The following is a 17,142-nucleotide window of genomic DNA, read 5'->3' as shown; positions in this document are numbered from 1 at the left end:
ATGGGGCATCAAGAGGCATCGTTCGCTCATACATTCTTTGTTGTCAGGATAATGTGAATACAATGTAGAGCAACACACAGAAGATAATGTCAGTCCAGAGACGTCACTACTAGGTGAGGGGAGTACACTTACTGTTTAAATTATATTAACATCTTTCTATGTAAAATAATTGAGGTGCCAAGATGTGACACTAGAACACAACACATCCATACATTATTACCTTATATATCTTCTCTTATGGTATAGTAATGGTTAAATCAATATCAATAAAAACTAGTCCATAATATAGAGAAATGATGATATGTGACCAGGATGACGTTTTACAGTACCTCCAACACCTGTGGTCGTGAAGGCATGAAGGCCACGACCACATCAACAGGGTTAACGTCAACATTTTACTTCAAATAACAATAAAAATGTTTTCCTTGGACGAATTTCAACATTTTACTTCAAATAACAATAAAAATGTTTTCCTTGGACAAATTTCACTATTTAGAAAGTTAGGTTTACTTTCCATAAACTTCCATTAGGCTGTTCGCTTTGGGAAACTGAATACATACAGTAAGTACTATTACGAGTAACAGAGACTCAGTGCAATATTTGTCGCTGTCATTCTGAACCTCTTAAGCTTTTGTCCCCCGTGTGACTCATTCTTCCACACATGACCCCCCCCCCCCCCCGCTTGACGTGACCCCACCTGTGAACCACTTGACACCTACCACGTCCTCATCAGCCCCCATTTGGCCCCTTTAGTCCCCAACTAACCCCATGACCTCTGCCCTCTCCTCATATTAACACAGCTTCATTCCGATGTCTGCCATCTCTGTCTGGGCTCTCCTGGCCTCCGTCTCAGCTGGGCAGCGTAACACGGGAGCAGCGGGACCCCCGGTACAGCGGCCAACCGCCACCTCACAACACAGCTACCAGGCTTTAGCGGGGCTACGCCACCATCCTGTGGGTTGTGGTGGGAGCTCCACCTGCCTGGCGCGGCGCGGGCAGGAAGTAACGGAGCAAAATGGGAGCGTGTATGGTATCCTGTAATTGTCAAGGAGGGAGATAACTACGTTTCTTGTGGGTGTATTTTCAGTGTCTGTTGAAGGTAAAAACACTGTATGAGCTGGGAAGACCCGAACAGCGGACTCGAGGCTTCCTGGAGCTAAGGCCTTGGTGTGTGGCATTGGGTTGGTCACGTTGCAGCTCCTGAAGCAGGGCTGTAACTCTTGGGGAAGTCAGAAGCACGAACTGTGTGTGTGTGTGTGTGTGTGTGTGTGTGTGTGTGTGTGTGTGTGTAATATGTCATCAGTATAACTTATGTGACTCTGACCACTTATTATTTATTTTTCATCAACCTCACAGGGTTCCAAATTTGTAAATCAATACACCATTCTCCCGCAACTCCCTTATAGTCCATAGTTCTCGTACAACCAGCCTGACAGACAGCACTTGGACTTCTGTAGCCCATCATAAACCTTACCATTACTATTACAAATTATTTCTTACCACATAAGACGCCCTAAAACGATGTTATCTAAGGTATATATAGTGATTCTTGGTAACCGATGAAAATGATTTGCTCTAGTCTATGACATTTTATAACATATAGACCTACAGTACATGGGACATCAATATTGAAAACAAAAACATTATCATACACTCAAAAGACTCCACAGAGAATGAGATCAACTTATCTTTAACAGAGTCATTGCAAAGGTGTTGTGGGGCTGAATACTAAACATGTTTGAGAGGGATGATCTTAGGCCAGTCACCCCTCAAGTTGTGGCGTTAAGATACACTGAACTCCCGGTAAGACGGTTCATCCAAGATTATATGTTGTGAGTGGAGTTACCTAGACTGGCTAACAAGCTGTAGATTAAGAGATTAAAAGATAAATATTTTTGTCTCTAACGTAAACACACACGCACTTGAAAAGAATATCAACACCACCAACAGATAAACAAGAAGAGGTGACCAAGATCGATGACAAGAAATACGAAGATAAACAGAACAAGACTGGGGGACAGACGCAGGTGAGTTAAGGCGGAGATAATCACAAGTGTTGGCAAGCACACACGTTGGCACAGCGCCCAGCGGCCACCACGGGCGACAGTAGTGGTAAACAAAGACGCTTCATACGCTACGTTAACACTAATGAAACTTACCCAACTAAACACACTCTTTATTTCGGTTTTTTTTTACACACATCTATTACCTTTACAAATGTAGACGTACACTTGTAGATAAATATTAAGTACTGTGTCTAGAGGGAATGTTTTGTCTCACATTAATGAGTTATATGCATTACCAGCGATGATGATGTATTGAACCAGTTATATTCAACACTGCCTCAGCTTTATAGACTGACAGGAGGTTGAGACATCGTACACATCATGAACAACCACGTGAACGACGCAGCTGCTGCAGGCGAACCAAATTTAAACTTGCCAAGGAACTGAGAACCAAACCACAGCACCAGCACACCGGGCAGCACCTCGCCGGGCTAAGACGCTCCACCGCCGCCCTGCCACTCCCGCTCATTAACATACGAGCTAATTAAGTATGCATGCACGTGCCCTGTTTACTCGGGCCGTGACTAATTGATAAATATAGCGTTTAGTCTACCGCATCTGGAGTGTTAATGTCCCAACCTTCTTAATGCCTTAGTCACTTCTTGAACTGAAAAACTCAAGAAATATACGAGAACATGACTCATCCTGAGGCGAGCGGACAATGGCAGGACAGGAACCTAATACACACAGAGTTGGAGTGTTAACATAAATCAATGTTCCCGAGAGAGTAATAATTACAATCTCGCTCAATAATATATATACATTGCTCACACAAAAATTATAACCTAACTTGAAATCTTAATCTATTGTATCTAGTCATTTACGACTCGACCGTGTGATGTAACACTGTTGCTGGACGCCTCTAGTACAGCGGTGTTGTCCGAGGGTTGTTCCTTAGCCTAACACTCGACTTTGCTGTAATATAAAAACAAAACTGCCACACAAGAAAGGGAACATTATCATAACCTAAATAGCTTGTAGTGACCCGCCCACAGTTAACCTACACCATCCTCCGGAGAACACCCAGCCCAGCTCTCCCTCTCCTGCAGGTGTAGCGGGAGGCGGTGGCCACATGTGTACACCGCTCCTACATACCTGCTGCAGGTATGTGCGGGCAAGCAGGCGGAGGAAGTCGTGCCGAGTCGTCCTGCCAGGTCATAGAATCAGGTTTGTTGATGGTGCTGGTCCGAGGAAGGGAGAGGGAGAGCGAGGGGGATTAGGAGAAGGTGCAGGAGGGACGAGGAAGGGGAGAGGAGGGCGAGGAGAGGGAGGAGTCCACAGGTTCATCAGATCTTTGCTGCTGCTGCTGCTGCCTCCATTGTCAGTAAAACCCTTTTTATCCCTTAACTCTCAAGTTTGTTTACCAAATGTTCACTTCTTCCTCCGCTAAGATAAAAAATAATAATACAATACGCCATGTTCTTTAAGTCCCTCATTATTTGCATTATCGGACAACAAAAGAATATCTGCGGCCAATTCATTTGTTTTCGTTTAGTATTAGAGACAAGTGGAGGTGGTGTGCGTGCGTGTCGGTGACTTACTCGCCTGACCTTGTGTTGGGCGCTCCGTGCTCGCCCCCGGTGAACGATCCCTTCTGCAGCCTCCCACCCTCCACCGTTCATTATCGTCTCTCCTGGGGTGGCCAACCTTCACTGCTCATCAGATTAGCTCTTTTGGTGTTTTCTTTTTATCTCTTGTTTATTTTGATGTCTCGGATGTGTGTTTAAAAGGCGGCCGGGAGATAAGAGAGAGGCGGCTGTTGTCGTGGTTGAAAATGCGGAAACGAGTGTTGGGTGTACGGCAGTGTGGTGTGTGGCGGCGTGTTAAACGATGCAGTATTGTCCAGCGCGCGCATACCTCCTGCATCCTAACTACGCCTCTATAGATAGCGCATGTTGACGCGTGTGACAAGTACTGAGCACAGCTTGTACACAGCCTGGCAACACTCACGCTAACAACTTTCATCCCATTAGTCATACATAACTACCTCGTATGTCACACCATACAACAATACTTGACAGCATACCAAGTGGTGTTCAGGTTCACAGCACATACTGTGGGAGGTGTGTGTGTGTGTGTGTGTGTGTGTGTGTGTGTGTGTGTGTGTGTGTGTGTGTGTGTGTGTGTGTGCTCTTATACACACCTGAGTACATGTTATCTCCAGCATAAGGAGGAAGACTCTGAACAAGAACCGCAGGTGGATGGAATAATTTTAGGGACAATTCTATATTTAGATTAAGTAAGGAGTCATGTATCGAGTTTCAAAGATGGTACACACACACACACAGTTTGGTGTATAAAATGGCTATTATTCGACAAATTTCTACGTCCTACCTTCACTTGTCAGACAATTAAGTGGCTGCTACTCTTGTCACACAGTTAAGTGGCTGCTACTCTTGTCACACAGTTAAGTGGCTGCTACTCTTGTCACACAGTTAAGTGGCTGCTCCTCTTGTCCAGACAGTTAAGTGGCGCCTTTCTCTTGTCACACAGTTAAGTGGCTGCTACTCTTGTCATACAGTTAAGTAGCTGCTACTCTTGTCACACAGTTAAATTAGCTGCTACTCTTGTCACACAGTTAAGTGGCTGCTACTCTTGTCATACACAGTTAAGTGGCTGCTACTCTTGTCATACAGTTAAGTGGCTGCTACTCTTGTCACACAGTTAAGTGGCTGCTCCTCTTGTCCCAGACAGTTAAGTGGCTGCTTTATACTCTTGTCATACAGTTAAGTGGCTGCTACTCTTGTCACACAGTTAAGTGGCTGCTTCTCTTGTCACACAGTTAAGTGCTGCTACTCTTGTCACACAATTAAGTGGCTGCTCCTCTTGTCACACAGTTAAGTGGCTGCTCCTCTTGTCACTTCCAGTTAAGTGGCTGCTACTCTTGTGTCACACAGTTAAGTGGCTGCTGTCTTGTCATACAGTTAGTGGCTCACTCTCTTGTCCACACAGTTAAGTGGCTGCTCCTCTTGTCACACACAGTTAAGTGGCTGCTCCTCTTGTCAGACAGTTAAGTGGCTGCTACTCTTGTCATACAGTTAAGTGGCTGCTACTCTTGTCACACAGTTAAGTGGCTGCTACTCTTGTCACACAGTTAAGTGGGTGCTACTCTTGTCACACAGTTAAGTGGCTGCTACTCTTGTCACAGTTAAGTGGCTGCTACTCTTGTCATACAGTTAAGTGGCTGCTACTCTTGTCACAGATTAAGTGGCTGCTACTCTTGTCACACAGTTAAGTGGCTGCTACTCTTGTCACACATTTAAGTGGCTGCTACTCTTGTCACACACATATTAAGTGGCTGCTACTTTTGTCACAGTTAAGTGGCTGCTAGTTTTGTCAGACAGTTAAGTGGCTGCTACTCTTGTCAGACAGTTAAGTGGCTGCTACTCTTGTCACACAGTTAAGTGGCTGCTACTCTTGTCACACAGTTAAGTGGCTACTCTCTTGTCACACAGTTAAGTGGCTATCAGTCGTATAGTTCGCACCTTTTGTCCAGGTGCGCCAGAGAGGTCACAGGCCACGACAAAAGCTCCTCACTAGAATGAGACAATATCACCACCATCAGTAAAGGCGACAGACGCAGGCCCACCCTAGCATCCGCCTAACCCCCATCCCTTGTAAAGACTCTCCTAGTTCCCCCAGCCCTTCTTAGCACTCTCCTAGCCCTCAGCCATCTTTTAGCAGCCCTCCTTTGTATTATCCTAGCCCCCAGCCTTCTTTTAGCAGCCCTCCTTAGTATTTTCCTAGCCCCCAGCCCTCTTTTAGATGACTATGCGACAACCCTCTCAAGTCCAGCATCAGATTGAGAAGAGAAAGACCACTCACTAGCAGGGAAGGTTCACCACTCACTGCCCACTCCCTCCCTGTGCCACAAACTGCACCACATATACTGACTCTGGCCTCTACAGTCTACCTACCGCCGCACCTCCCGCCAACACCGTCTCCCTAGCACCTCACTTTTCTAGCCAAATGTGGCGTTTTTCCCACCCAGCGTCGAGCCTGTGGCGAGATCCTACCCTGTTCTGCGGATTTATGCCCGACTAACATCGTAAATAGTCAAGGCTAGTGGAATGTCGCCCTAAAGAGAGAGAAGAAAGAGACCACCGCTTGTGTTTACACCAGGACGGAGGAGGGTGAGGAGGGAGGAGGGAGGAGGGAGGAGGGGGGTCGTCTTGTTCTAACTTAAATTGCTAAGAAAACAAAATTAGTGGCAAATTTATATAAGCCCGCACATAATATACTCACTGTCTGTTAAGCTGAAAGGATTACGATTTCTTTGCACAGATAACTAAAACGCCGAACTCGTTTAGCCATTAAGGATAACAAAAGTATACCCACCACCAAGCAGGACAATCCTTCCATTCATAAACAAAACAGCCATACAAGGTAACAAGAACGGAGGGGAAAAGGATTGTCCAAACACTCGAGCAAGGAACCTTTCAATTGTGTGGCGAGCGATGTATGCTGTGGGGGTCAGGGGGCGAGGGAGGAGCTGGCCAGGGTGAGCCGCCTTACTCACTTCATTTCCATTTACAGGAGGTGAACAGTAAAATATTAGGGGGGGAGGGACGTAGTGTTGAGCCCGGGCAACAGGTCGGTGTTTGTGAGAGCCGGGTGCTAAGAAGAGGCTGGGGGCTAAGAGAATACTAAAATGGTGGGGGGTTAGGAGAGTGGTAAGAAGGATGGGGGCTAGGAGAGTGGAGGAAGGATGGGGGCTAAGAGTGCTAGGAAGGAAGGGGGCTAGGAGAGGGTAAGGAGGGATGGGGAGCTAGGGAGTGGTGAGGAGGGATGGGGAGCAGAGTGGTAGGAGGATGGGGAGCTAGGGGGTGGTAAGGAAGGATGGGGCTAAGAGGTGGTGGGGAGGGATGGGGGCTAGAGAGTGCTAAGGAAGGATGGGGGGCTAGGAGAGGGAGTAGGAGGGATGGGGGCAGGGGTGGTAAGGAAGGATGGGGGCTAGGAGGTGGTAGAGGAGGGATGGGGCTAAGAGAGTGCTAAGGAAGGATGGGCGCTAGGAGTGCTAAGGAGGATGGGGGCTAGAGAGGTAAGGAGGGATGGGGGGCTGAGGAGGTGCTAAGGAGGGGGGGATAGGAAGGATGGGGCTAGAGAGAGGATGGGGGCTAGGGAGAGTGCTAAGGAGGGATGGGGGCTGGGAGGTGGTAAGGAGGGATGGGGCTAAGAGAGTGCTAGGAAGGATGGGGAGCTAGGGGAGTGGTAAGGAGGGATGGGGAGCTAGGGGAGTGGTAAGGAGGGATGGGGAGCTAGGGGAGTGCTAAGGAGGGATGGGGGCTAGGAGAGTGCTAGGCGGGTGTTGGGGAGGGTCAAAAGTTAGGAAGGGGCGAGGAAGATAGGTTCAAATAGGGAGGCAGAGAGGGAGGGAGGGTCCTCATGAAGTGAAATGGTAGTTATGTAGAAAGACACACACATTACTTTGCTGTCACTCGGAATCGAGTATGACGATCATCCAGCTATGATACAATGATATAAGTTATTAAGGATGTCACCTAGGTTGGTGAGCTCTAAAGTGACTAGAGAGGCCGATACGGGACCGGCAGGATCTTCCACAGATGTTGCACGTGTAAAGGCCTACATCTAGTGCGGGAGGGGCGGTGGCAGCGTCTTTCCGGCGTTGGCGCTTGTCTGCCTCGGTATGCAGTCGGGCTAACTCGAAAGTATTGACACCTTCTCGTGTGGTGATCCTCCAAGCGTTAAGGTGTGGAGTGATCGTCTCCCAGGTGAAGGGGTCGATTTGGCACTTTTTCAGGTTTGTCTTAAGATTATCCTTATACCTTTTCAGTTGCCCGTCAGCGTTACGTTTATCATTCGTAAGGTGACTGTAAAGTAGCTGCTTTGGCAGTCTACTGTCGTCCATGCGGGTAACATGGCCAGTCCAACGTAGTTCAAGTATAATGGTAGCCTCGATGCCCCTACAGTTGGTGCACACACACACACACACACACGTCCCAGAAGCTGTACAGACATGACCAATCAAACTTAACCGCCGTTTTATCGTAAAGTTATCCTATAAAGTATTCCGCAACATAGACGGGATATAAATGATTCAGATGAAAAATGTCTTCGGCGAGTCCACCACAGTGAGGTTGTTGTGACTGAAGCATGATGGCGAGGTTAAAGGAGCCACACCTATACCTCATATCCCTCTCGTCGCTACACCTGGGCTATGACTTGTGTCCCGGTGCCATACCCTCAATCGGCCTACGAGGGTATGTGGAAGGACTTTCTGTTGACATTCCATTTTACAGATCCTCAGCATACCACACCTCGTTAATACTACGGATTAACACTGTGTAGAACTCCCTCTCACGGTGTTTTTCCTGTCATGTCACCTCCACCAGGTCAAGAAATCCTGCTTCAAATATCTTCGGTCGTCGGGCCAAGAGACGATCTGGTGAATAGAACTAAACAAACGACACTTGTCTCATCTCTCCCTGCACTTTTTATTAGTTAGAAAAATATAATCCTTTCCCTACCACTGTTCACAATGACGTGCCTCCAGCAGCACATATATACACTATAAACTAACCAAATGTTCATAACCTATTAAATCCAGACTTGTGAAAATAACAATAGAAAAAAAATCATCTTTACCAGCAGGAGTACGAGCTTACCTGGTGTCCAACGAGAGAGGGAGCACTATATACCCAACGTAAATGTGGTTGGAAAAGAAACAGGATTACAAACACTCCTACAGCCTTAATGAGTGTGGCTGAAGGAGCAGGAGTGTGGACCTTCCTACAGCCAGCAGAAGCGTAAACCCAACCAGCAGGAGAGAGCGGCCGGAGCGTGGCTGGTGCCCTCTATACCGACGACGCAGGACCTGGGCGACCGCTGTGACACACCATAAATCACTCTTCCCTCCTCCACCTCCCGTTGTGTTGAGTCACTCGGGATTAACCCAAGATTCCTCATACATTAAGCCGTATTGGACACCTACAACGTGAATATCTGTATCAACACGTAATTTATCCTTCACATCAACTATACCATTTCGCCAGGAGGTCTTAATGGTGCAGGTTTAAAGAGGGTTGACGTAAACGAAGTGACTGATGTAGCAGCCCTTTACTTTTTTTTTACTGCCTCTTGTTAATGGGTAGCGGATGACGGGCACCTGGTGTATGCCTGGACTCTAATTATTTATTCGGGGTCATGATCCTAATGAGGTAGACGTTAATATAACCCTAGGACTACCCCCCCACCTCTCTCTCTCTCTACTGCTGAGGCGGAAGGCTGAGGGAAGGAATGAGGGCGACGGAGGGAACGAGCGAAGATAATAAGTAGTACCTGGTGTAACTTGCCGTGTGTCTTGACTCTGGTATTGTCGGTCTGGCTGCCACAACCCTCAGTAAAAACGTAATACTATAAACGTTTGTAAACACTATCTTCCCCACACGTTCGCTTAAATTATGTCGTAACAATTCGAGTAGTATCCGCTCAACAACACATTGTAACTCACTCGATCAGAGGGGAAAATGTGACGTCCGCTCAGGAGAAACTACACTATTGTCTACCAAATTATCCTGAGACTTCAAACACGAAGTTAAATTTTATCGAATCATTGATAACTAAATATTCCACACAAGCTCAATTTTCTTAATCTTAAATATATATATATAGTGTGTGTGTGTGTGTGTGTGTGTGTGTGTGTGTGTGTGTGTTAAGTTACCATTGTTCCATTAACCTAACCTAACCTAACCTCACAATTCCTGCTGATTTTATATCTTATTTACAATCACTTCCTCTTCCGTATCTAAGGAAAAAAAAATGTAAACAAATGAGAAAAAATACATTCCAATAAAAAGATGGCTGTCAAGACACTCCAGCGTTCCAGGGATGTTGTGCTTATCGTCAGGGTGCATGGGAACACAGTCGCCCACCCTAAGAGCGTAAACTGATAAATCGCAGAGACTCACGACAGCGCTCTTAGGAACCAACAAACCATATATTAATACTTATGGAATCTAATGTAAACTGTAACACCCATTGATGTTTGAAAGAATTGTGACCCAGACAAGCGAGGTGGAGCAGTAGGCTGACCACACACACACACACAGTGCCTAGTGGGGGACACGCGCCATAAACAGCACCAGCAACAGGGTTCCGACTCACCAAAAAAGGTTTCCGGGAGAGCATGGGGTGGCCAGGACGCCCTCAGCGCGGGGAGAGACAAAGGTGACTCATGTCCACCCCGGCCCAACCATGCTCAGAGGGGCGGCCCATATTTGCATAATAGGCCGTGGGAAAGGGGTGGGCCACACTCTATACGCGGGCCACAGTGTGATATGGGAGGCTGGTAATCTTTTGGGCTGGTTGTGGTAAGAGACGCCAGGCTTGTGGGAGGGACTGTAGCGAGTGACTGATTCAAAAAGTCTCATGAAATTTGTATTCACTATTCACAATACAGTACAAGATGACATTACTCCCTCATTGACATAATTAACAATACAAAATACCACAATGAATTAAAGAATGAATAAAAATGAACTATAAAATTAAGTTAACTGATGTAAGAGTCAAACAACTAGGAAATATAACCAAGTAATGCATAATATTTCTCCACTATGGACAGCTCCACGTCAGCCTAGGGAGCGACTGAGGTACACACAGGTGAGAACAGGTGTTATATCAATATTTCTCAGCATAACACAGCGGTGACGTGAAAATTGTTGTAATTGATGTTTGTAGCCGTAAGGTGTGCGTGCGAGGCAAAGGGTGTGCAGGCAATGAGCTCGGAGGTCAACACAGAGTAGTTATTCCGATGAACAAGTTACACTCACCTGCACGCAACGCTCCCCAGGACTCCGGTCTACGGTATTATATGATCCTTCTCAAGTCCTTTATATATTGCTAATGTATGTATAAAATGGCCTTATATCCATTTATAAAGACTATATTATCAAATAATTCTTGACGGCCTTTCAAAAGAGCCGCAAAACTCAAAAGGTTCAGCCATACACAACTTTGTATGTTACTGTTCAATTTGTGTTATAAGTGTTCCGCCTAAATAATAAATACAAAATATTGTCAATTTCAAATGTTCATAAATTTCCCGTAATAAATCTTGATCACTGATATTATTATTTATTCTGTTACTCACACACACAGTACAGAGGGACGTCCGCCATTTTCGTGCCCATCGTGGGGAGTGCGGGGGGGATAATGAGATGCTCTCTCTCTCTCTCTCTCTCTCTCTCTCTCTCTCTCTCTCTCTGGTGTGACGTATGAACGGTGTTTCTTATTACTAATACTAATAGTAGTAATAGTAAACTGTAAGGTGACTCAGCAACTAAGGATATAATTATGAAGAAGGATTCCAATATTAAATTTCTTCCAAAAGTCAAGCCATTAGCCTTTTCTTGGATATATTGTCAGTAATTGGTGTTTTCAGGTTTCTGACTTAGGTGATGTTGATTAGATTAAATTGTTGATAAAACTATATCTAGTTTTCAAGTGTTTAAAAATAATAATACTGAAAGCAAAACACTCACTGAGAACACTGCTAATCGATGAGGCCAGTTTTGGTATTACTGACTGTACGCAGGTGGCCGGAGACATACGCTCACAATTATATAAATTGATTGACAATTTAATCTCGGCGTTGCTGCAATCACCACTAGATGTCACTTCAGTAAACCCGATGAAGTGGATACGAACTTTGCATATTGTTGTTGATGACTCCTCACAGATGGAGTGACGTATTTTTTAGCTGATGAGATAAACAAAATGGAAGGGAGAGAAGGGTCATGAAACTCACTACTTTAGAACAAGAGCACCCCCACACACACACACACACACTGGAGTCTGCCTGACCTCTGGTGAATTTCGTGTGTCGTGACTAGAGCGTGAGTGGGCGAGGCCACTCACTGCTCAGACACGGGCACCGCATGACCCTGCCACATGTTGCTCTACACACCGCTCTTAAATCATCCCCGGGGAGTGTGCCCAAGATAGACTACGAGGGCGGCGCAGAAGGAGTGTTGAGAGAGGGTTAGGATATCACCGCAGACTACCATGGATTGCCAACCCTTACTGGGACGGGGTATGACAGCTGGTTAGTACAGGTAGAAGTCATTAACCATTAATTTTGGATCAGAGGAATGTCACTTCTTTCTCTACAAACACTTTTAACTTTTGAGACACACAATTGTATAACAAAAATATCTTGTCATCCTGAGCATCATTCTTCAGGAACAGAATTCCTGGAAACATGATTTTTCCCAAAACAATTAAACATCTATCACAATGATGGGTCATGGGTGCAGCACTTACCCTCCCTGTCCTCATCCTCTCCTCCTTCAGCCACCCTGGTCTACCAGTCCCTCCCTCGGTGATTCTTATCTCTCTTTAAATCATCTTTATCGCAGAGGTTGATAACCCTAAACAAGCCGACGAGCCTCCCGACAAAGGCTCCAGAGAAGAACAGAGGTCGCGAGTTCGACAAAGGCGCGATTGTGTGTGGAAGGAGAGTTGAATCCCGCTCCGAATGCGATTGTGTGGCCGATTTTGACGCTGATTGTGGAGGCGATTACGATGCTCTTTTGTCGGTCATGGTGGCGGAGGAGGATCATAGACGACGGAACGATGTAGGTTTGAGTTCTCACGGGGAGACGCCAGAGAGGTGCGCTGATACAAAGCACGACGTGTTTGTTTACATCCAGTCTTGTTCTCCGGTTGTCGACACGGTTGTCTGTCTTGGTTCAGGAACCTTGAAACACTTTCTTCCTGTGCTGCCTCAGGACATCAATAATTGACAGGTATATGTTGATTAGTGTATTTCTTGCTGAGATGTTTAAAAACAATTAGTATTTTACTATTAAGAAAAATACAGCACATCGATATACAGTAAATATTTAAAATTATAATTTTCACGTTTACAAAAATCTTATTTTGTTGATAGAGAAAATGGCAGACCTTGAGAGAGAGGAAAAAATATCCCTCCCAACTAGCCCTACAAACTCAGAACTAAGGCAGCAGTTTGTACATGAATCAAGACTTGTATATGGTTCGATTTATAGTTCTTGGGTTGGTATTTTGACACCTGTGATAATCTTACTATGTGAAATTATTCTACAGATGACATACACTACATCACACACTTTCTCGCAGACAGATGTACAGTCGCCACCTTGCCTGGTTAAAAAGATATAATTTAACTAGTTGATGAAACTAAAGAATATCAGTTTATCAATAAAATCGGGAACATGCTAGTCAACATAATAAAACTACCCAAATTTGGTCGCCTTCAGTTCATTTGACCCTTTTAGGTTTACTCAGTGATGCTGTTGGATACACGCTGAGACCGTCACTATATCACACAGCTGTCCACCGAGTCACAGTCACACCTGCTGATACACCATAGCTCAACCTGTACTGTACACAAAGACTCTCCGTGTTGTAAATATGAGTCATGAGATTGTATACAGTCTGAGATATTTTCACCAACTTACTGTTAAAAGTTTTATCTCCATTATCTACTCATCAGTTGTTTCTAAAGAATTTGTCGGTATGAAATATTTTGAAATGATTGATTTGTCTTCCTATGCCACTGTTATGTATGCATCTTGATCTGGCGCCTGGTAGTACTTGTGCCCAATTCTCGGTAAAAAAAAGGGGGAAATTAATATTGATATTATTTCTTACGGAGTTTTCCACATCAGCCACATATACAAACAACCAAGAGATGGACACGAGTCACTGCTGTTAGGTAGTTAATACTCTCCCTCGCCCAAGAATACCATCAACAACACCACAAATTCTACACTGACACTTCATATATTTTGTTTAAGGTGTAGAAGTTTTTTTTTTTTTTACGGGTATTACCCCACCCGGGCACAGGTCACTGACCCACATCAGGGCCTGGGGGGCGAAAATGTAATAATAATAATAATTCATAGTAAATAAAATTTATAATAAAAATTAAAATAAAATATTAATGGTAATAATAATAATAACAACACTGTGATAATAATAAATACAAAGAAATGCAAGAATGAAAAAAAATCAACAGTGAGAAACGTTATATGTATGTTGTTTTGTCATGTAATAGAAACAATTGAGACCCTGCAATTGTGTGTAAATGAGGCAGAAAGTCAGACCAGCAACCTGGGACTTGGTCACAATTTTCGTGATGCCATATGGCAGCAGGGTCTACCATTAGACAACACATTATGCTTCCAATATCTTCCCAGGCGGTAGTACCTCCCTGTACGGTAGCTGCCTACTACCTACTACCTCAGTTGTCGCCAACACAACAACCACACCCTAAGTTAACGAGTTGTAAGACCCATTGTCAAGGAATAATTAAAGAAGATCGGACAACTCGCCAACTGCACTGGCTAACAATTACCCCGATTAACATCCAGGTCCCCAATTACTGCTGGGTAGACAGAGGCAAATGGCGTAAAGAAATTTGCCTATAGTTTCACCCTGCCCATACACGTCAAAATACAAAATCAACTCTCCATGTCTGACTGCTAGTTGAAAGAAAAAACTATCACACACACACACACACACACACACACACACACACACACACACACACACACACACACACACACCAAAGATCATTTGTATCCCACCAACAGAAAAAAAAGTACAGCGGCAATACTATATAGTTCACATATGTCTTAAATATAACGTACCTTTAAAAAAATCATTTATAACTCACTTAATTTCGACTCTAGATGCTTTTTACAATTAACTTAAGACACTCCAGAACTAGTAACATAATCGTCAATAATCACAAAACACCCTATAATCTAGAACCACCGAGATCTATAACTCTAGTAGACGTATAACGAAAATACCTTAGAACTGTGAGAATGTTAACAATAAAAGAATAATGTACAACGAAGAAAATTATGACCTTCAGTGATTTCCTTTGGCTGCAACTCTTACAACGTGAAAACTTTGATAACCGGACTCCAGAATTAGGGCCTCGATAACAATGTAACTTTTAACCCTCGGGATGTCGTAATCATAATAGAAATGGACTTAGGTATTCAAGAATTATCACTGTCCAGAACCCTGTTATTGAGAGAGAGAGAGAGAGAGAGAGAGAGAGAGAGAGAGAGAGAGAGAGAGAGAGATTCAGGTAAAGGACATGCATTAAGAATACTCCGTTATATACAGTGCATGCGTGTCCAAGGCATCATTTATGTCCTGGTGTTAAGTACCCATTGTAAACAACCAATGAGTGTATGTCCTGAGCACGTAGCCATGGTAACATTTCCGCGGTATAATCTATGTTTTAGAAGTGTGTGTGTATGTCCTAAGTAAAGATGTCCAAGGTGCTCTACATAACTCCTCAGAAATTGTCCCGATTACATAACTAAGCTACAGTGATAAACAATATTAGTGTTGCCATCTGTCAGAAATTTCACGTCGTCTCAAAAGTGGTGACACAAAACCATGGAACACCATTCTGACGTTCACTCATAGGTACTCATTCTACTCTGACGTTCACTCATAGGTACTCAATCTACTCTGACGTCACTCATAGGTACTCAATCTACTCTGACGTCACTCATAGGTACTCATTCTACTCTGACGTCACTCATAGGTACTCATTCTACTCTGACGTTCACTCATAGGTACTCAATCTACTCTGACGTCACTCGTAGATCCTCATTCTATACTCTGACGTCACTCGTAGATCCTCATTCTATACTCTGACGTCACTCGTAGATCCTCATTCTATACTCTGACGTCACTCGTAGATCCTCATTCTATACTCTGACGCCACTCGTAGATCCTCATTCTATACTCTGACGTCACTCGTAGATCCCCATTCGACTCTGACCTCACGCGTAGGTCCTCATTCTACTCTGACGTTAAGCGTAGGTCATCATTCTCCCAGCAGTCAAAAAATGAAATAAAATAAAATAAGAACAAGATCTGGCCACGAGGCTGTACTGTATTATAGTTAAGAGGACAGACGTAGCTCCATTCAGGTGTCAACTAAGTGTCTGTCTGTGCCTGTGGAGGTCTTATTATGTCGAAAGGTCATCTGTCTTGGAGGTCATGTGGCCTGGTGGTCATGTGTCCTGGAGGTCATGTGTCCTGGAGGTCATGTGTCCTGGAGGTCATGCGTCCTGGAGGTCATGTATCCTGGAGGTCATGTATCCTGGAGGTCATGTGTGCTGGAGATCATGTATCCTGGAGGTCATGTGTGCTGGAGATCATGTGTGCTGGAGGTCATGAGTCCTGGAGGTCATGTATCCTGGAGGTCATGTATCCTGGAGGTCATGTATCCTGGAGGTCATGTGTCTTGGAGATCATGTGTATATAAGCCATGCTATACAAATAAATAAAACTTAAGCTGTAATTCGTGACTCGTAAAAAAAAAATAATAATATTGACTACATTTGTAAGATAAAAATCAACATAATTTCTCATTCAGTGAAAAAAAAAACCTCAATTCATTTTTCCTGCTTCTGTCAGTCACACGATAACTAAGACAAGTAGTACTTATGTCCTTCCTTCAGTGACATAAAAAAATAACACATTTATTACGCTAACGAGTAGAATTAAACATAAAATAACCAATTTATGTCGATTGGACAGGATATGTTGAAGAATGCTCTATATTACGACAGCTTTCGAGAGAATATAGCGAGGATAAAGTCAGCCAACAACGAGGGAAACTGAGATAAGCAGGTGTGTGTGTGTGTGTGTGTGTGTGTGTGTGTGTGTGTGTGTCTGTCTGAGTGTGTGTGTGTGTGTGTCTCTGTGTGTGTGTGTGTGTGTGTGTGTGTGTGTGTGTGTCTGGTGTGTGTGTGTGTGTCTGTGTGTGTGTGTGTGTGTCTGTCTGTCTGTGTGGTGTGTCTGTCTGTGTCTGTGTCTGTCTGTGTGTGAGTGTGTCTGTCTGTGTGTGTGTGTGTGTGTGTCTGTCTGTGTGGTGTGTGTGTGTGTGTCTGTGTGGGTGTGTGTGTGTCTGTCTGTGGTGTGTGTGTGTGTCTGTGTGTGTGTGTGTGTCTGTCTGTGTGGGTGTGTCTGTCTGTCTGTCTGTCTGTCTGTGTGTGTGTGTGTGTGTGTGTGTGTGTGTGTGTGTGGTGTGTGT

This window comes from Homarus americanus, unplaced genomic scaffold, assembly GCF_018991925.1.
Source record: "Homarus americanus isolate GMGI-L3 unplaced genomic scaffold, GMGI_Hamer_2.0 scaffold21353, whole genome shotgun sequence".
In the NCBI taxonomy this organism is placed as follows: Eukaryota; Metazoa; Arthropoda; class Malacostraca; order Decapoda; family Nephropidae; genus Homarus; species Homarus americanus.
The sequence above is the reverse complement of the archived record's forward strand: the minus strand, read 5'-3'. Positions refer to the sequence as shown.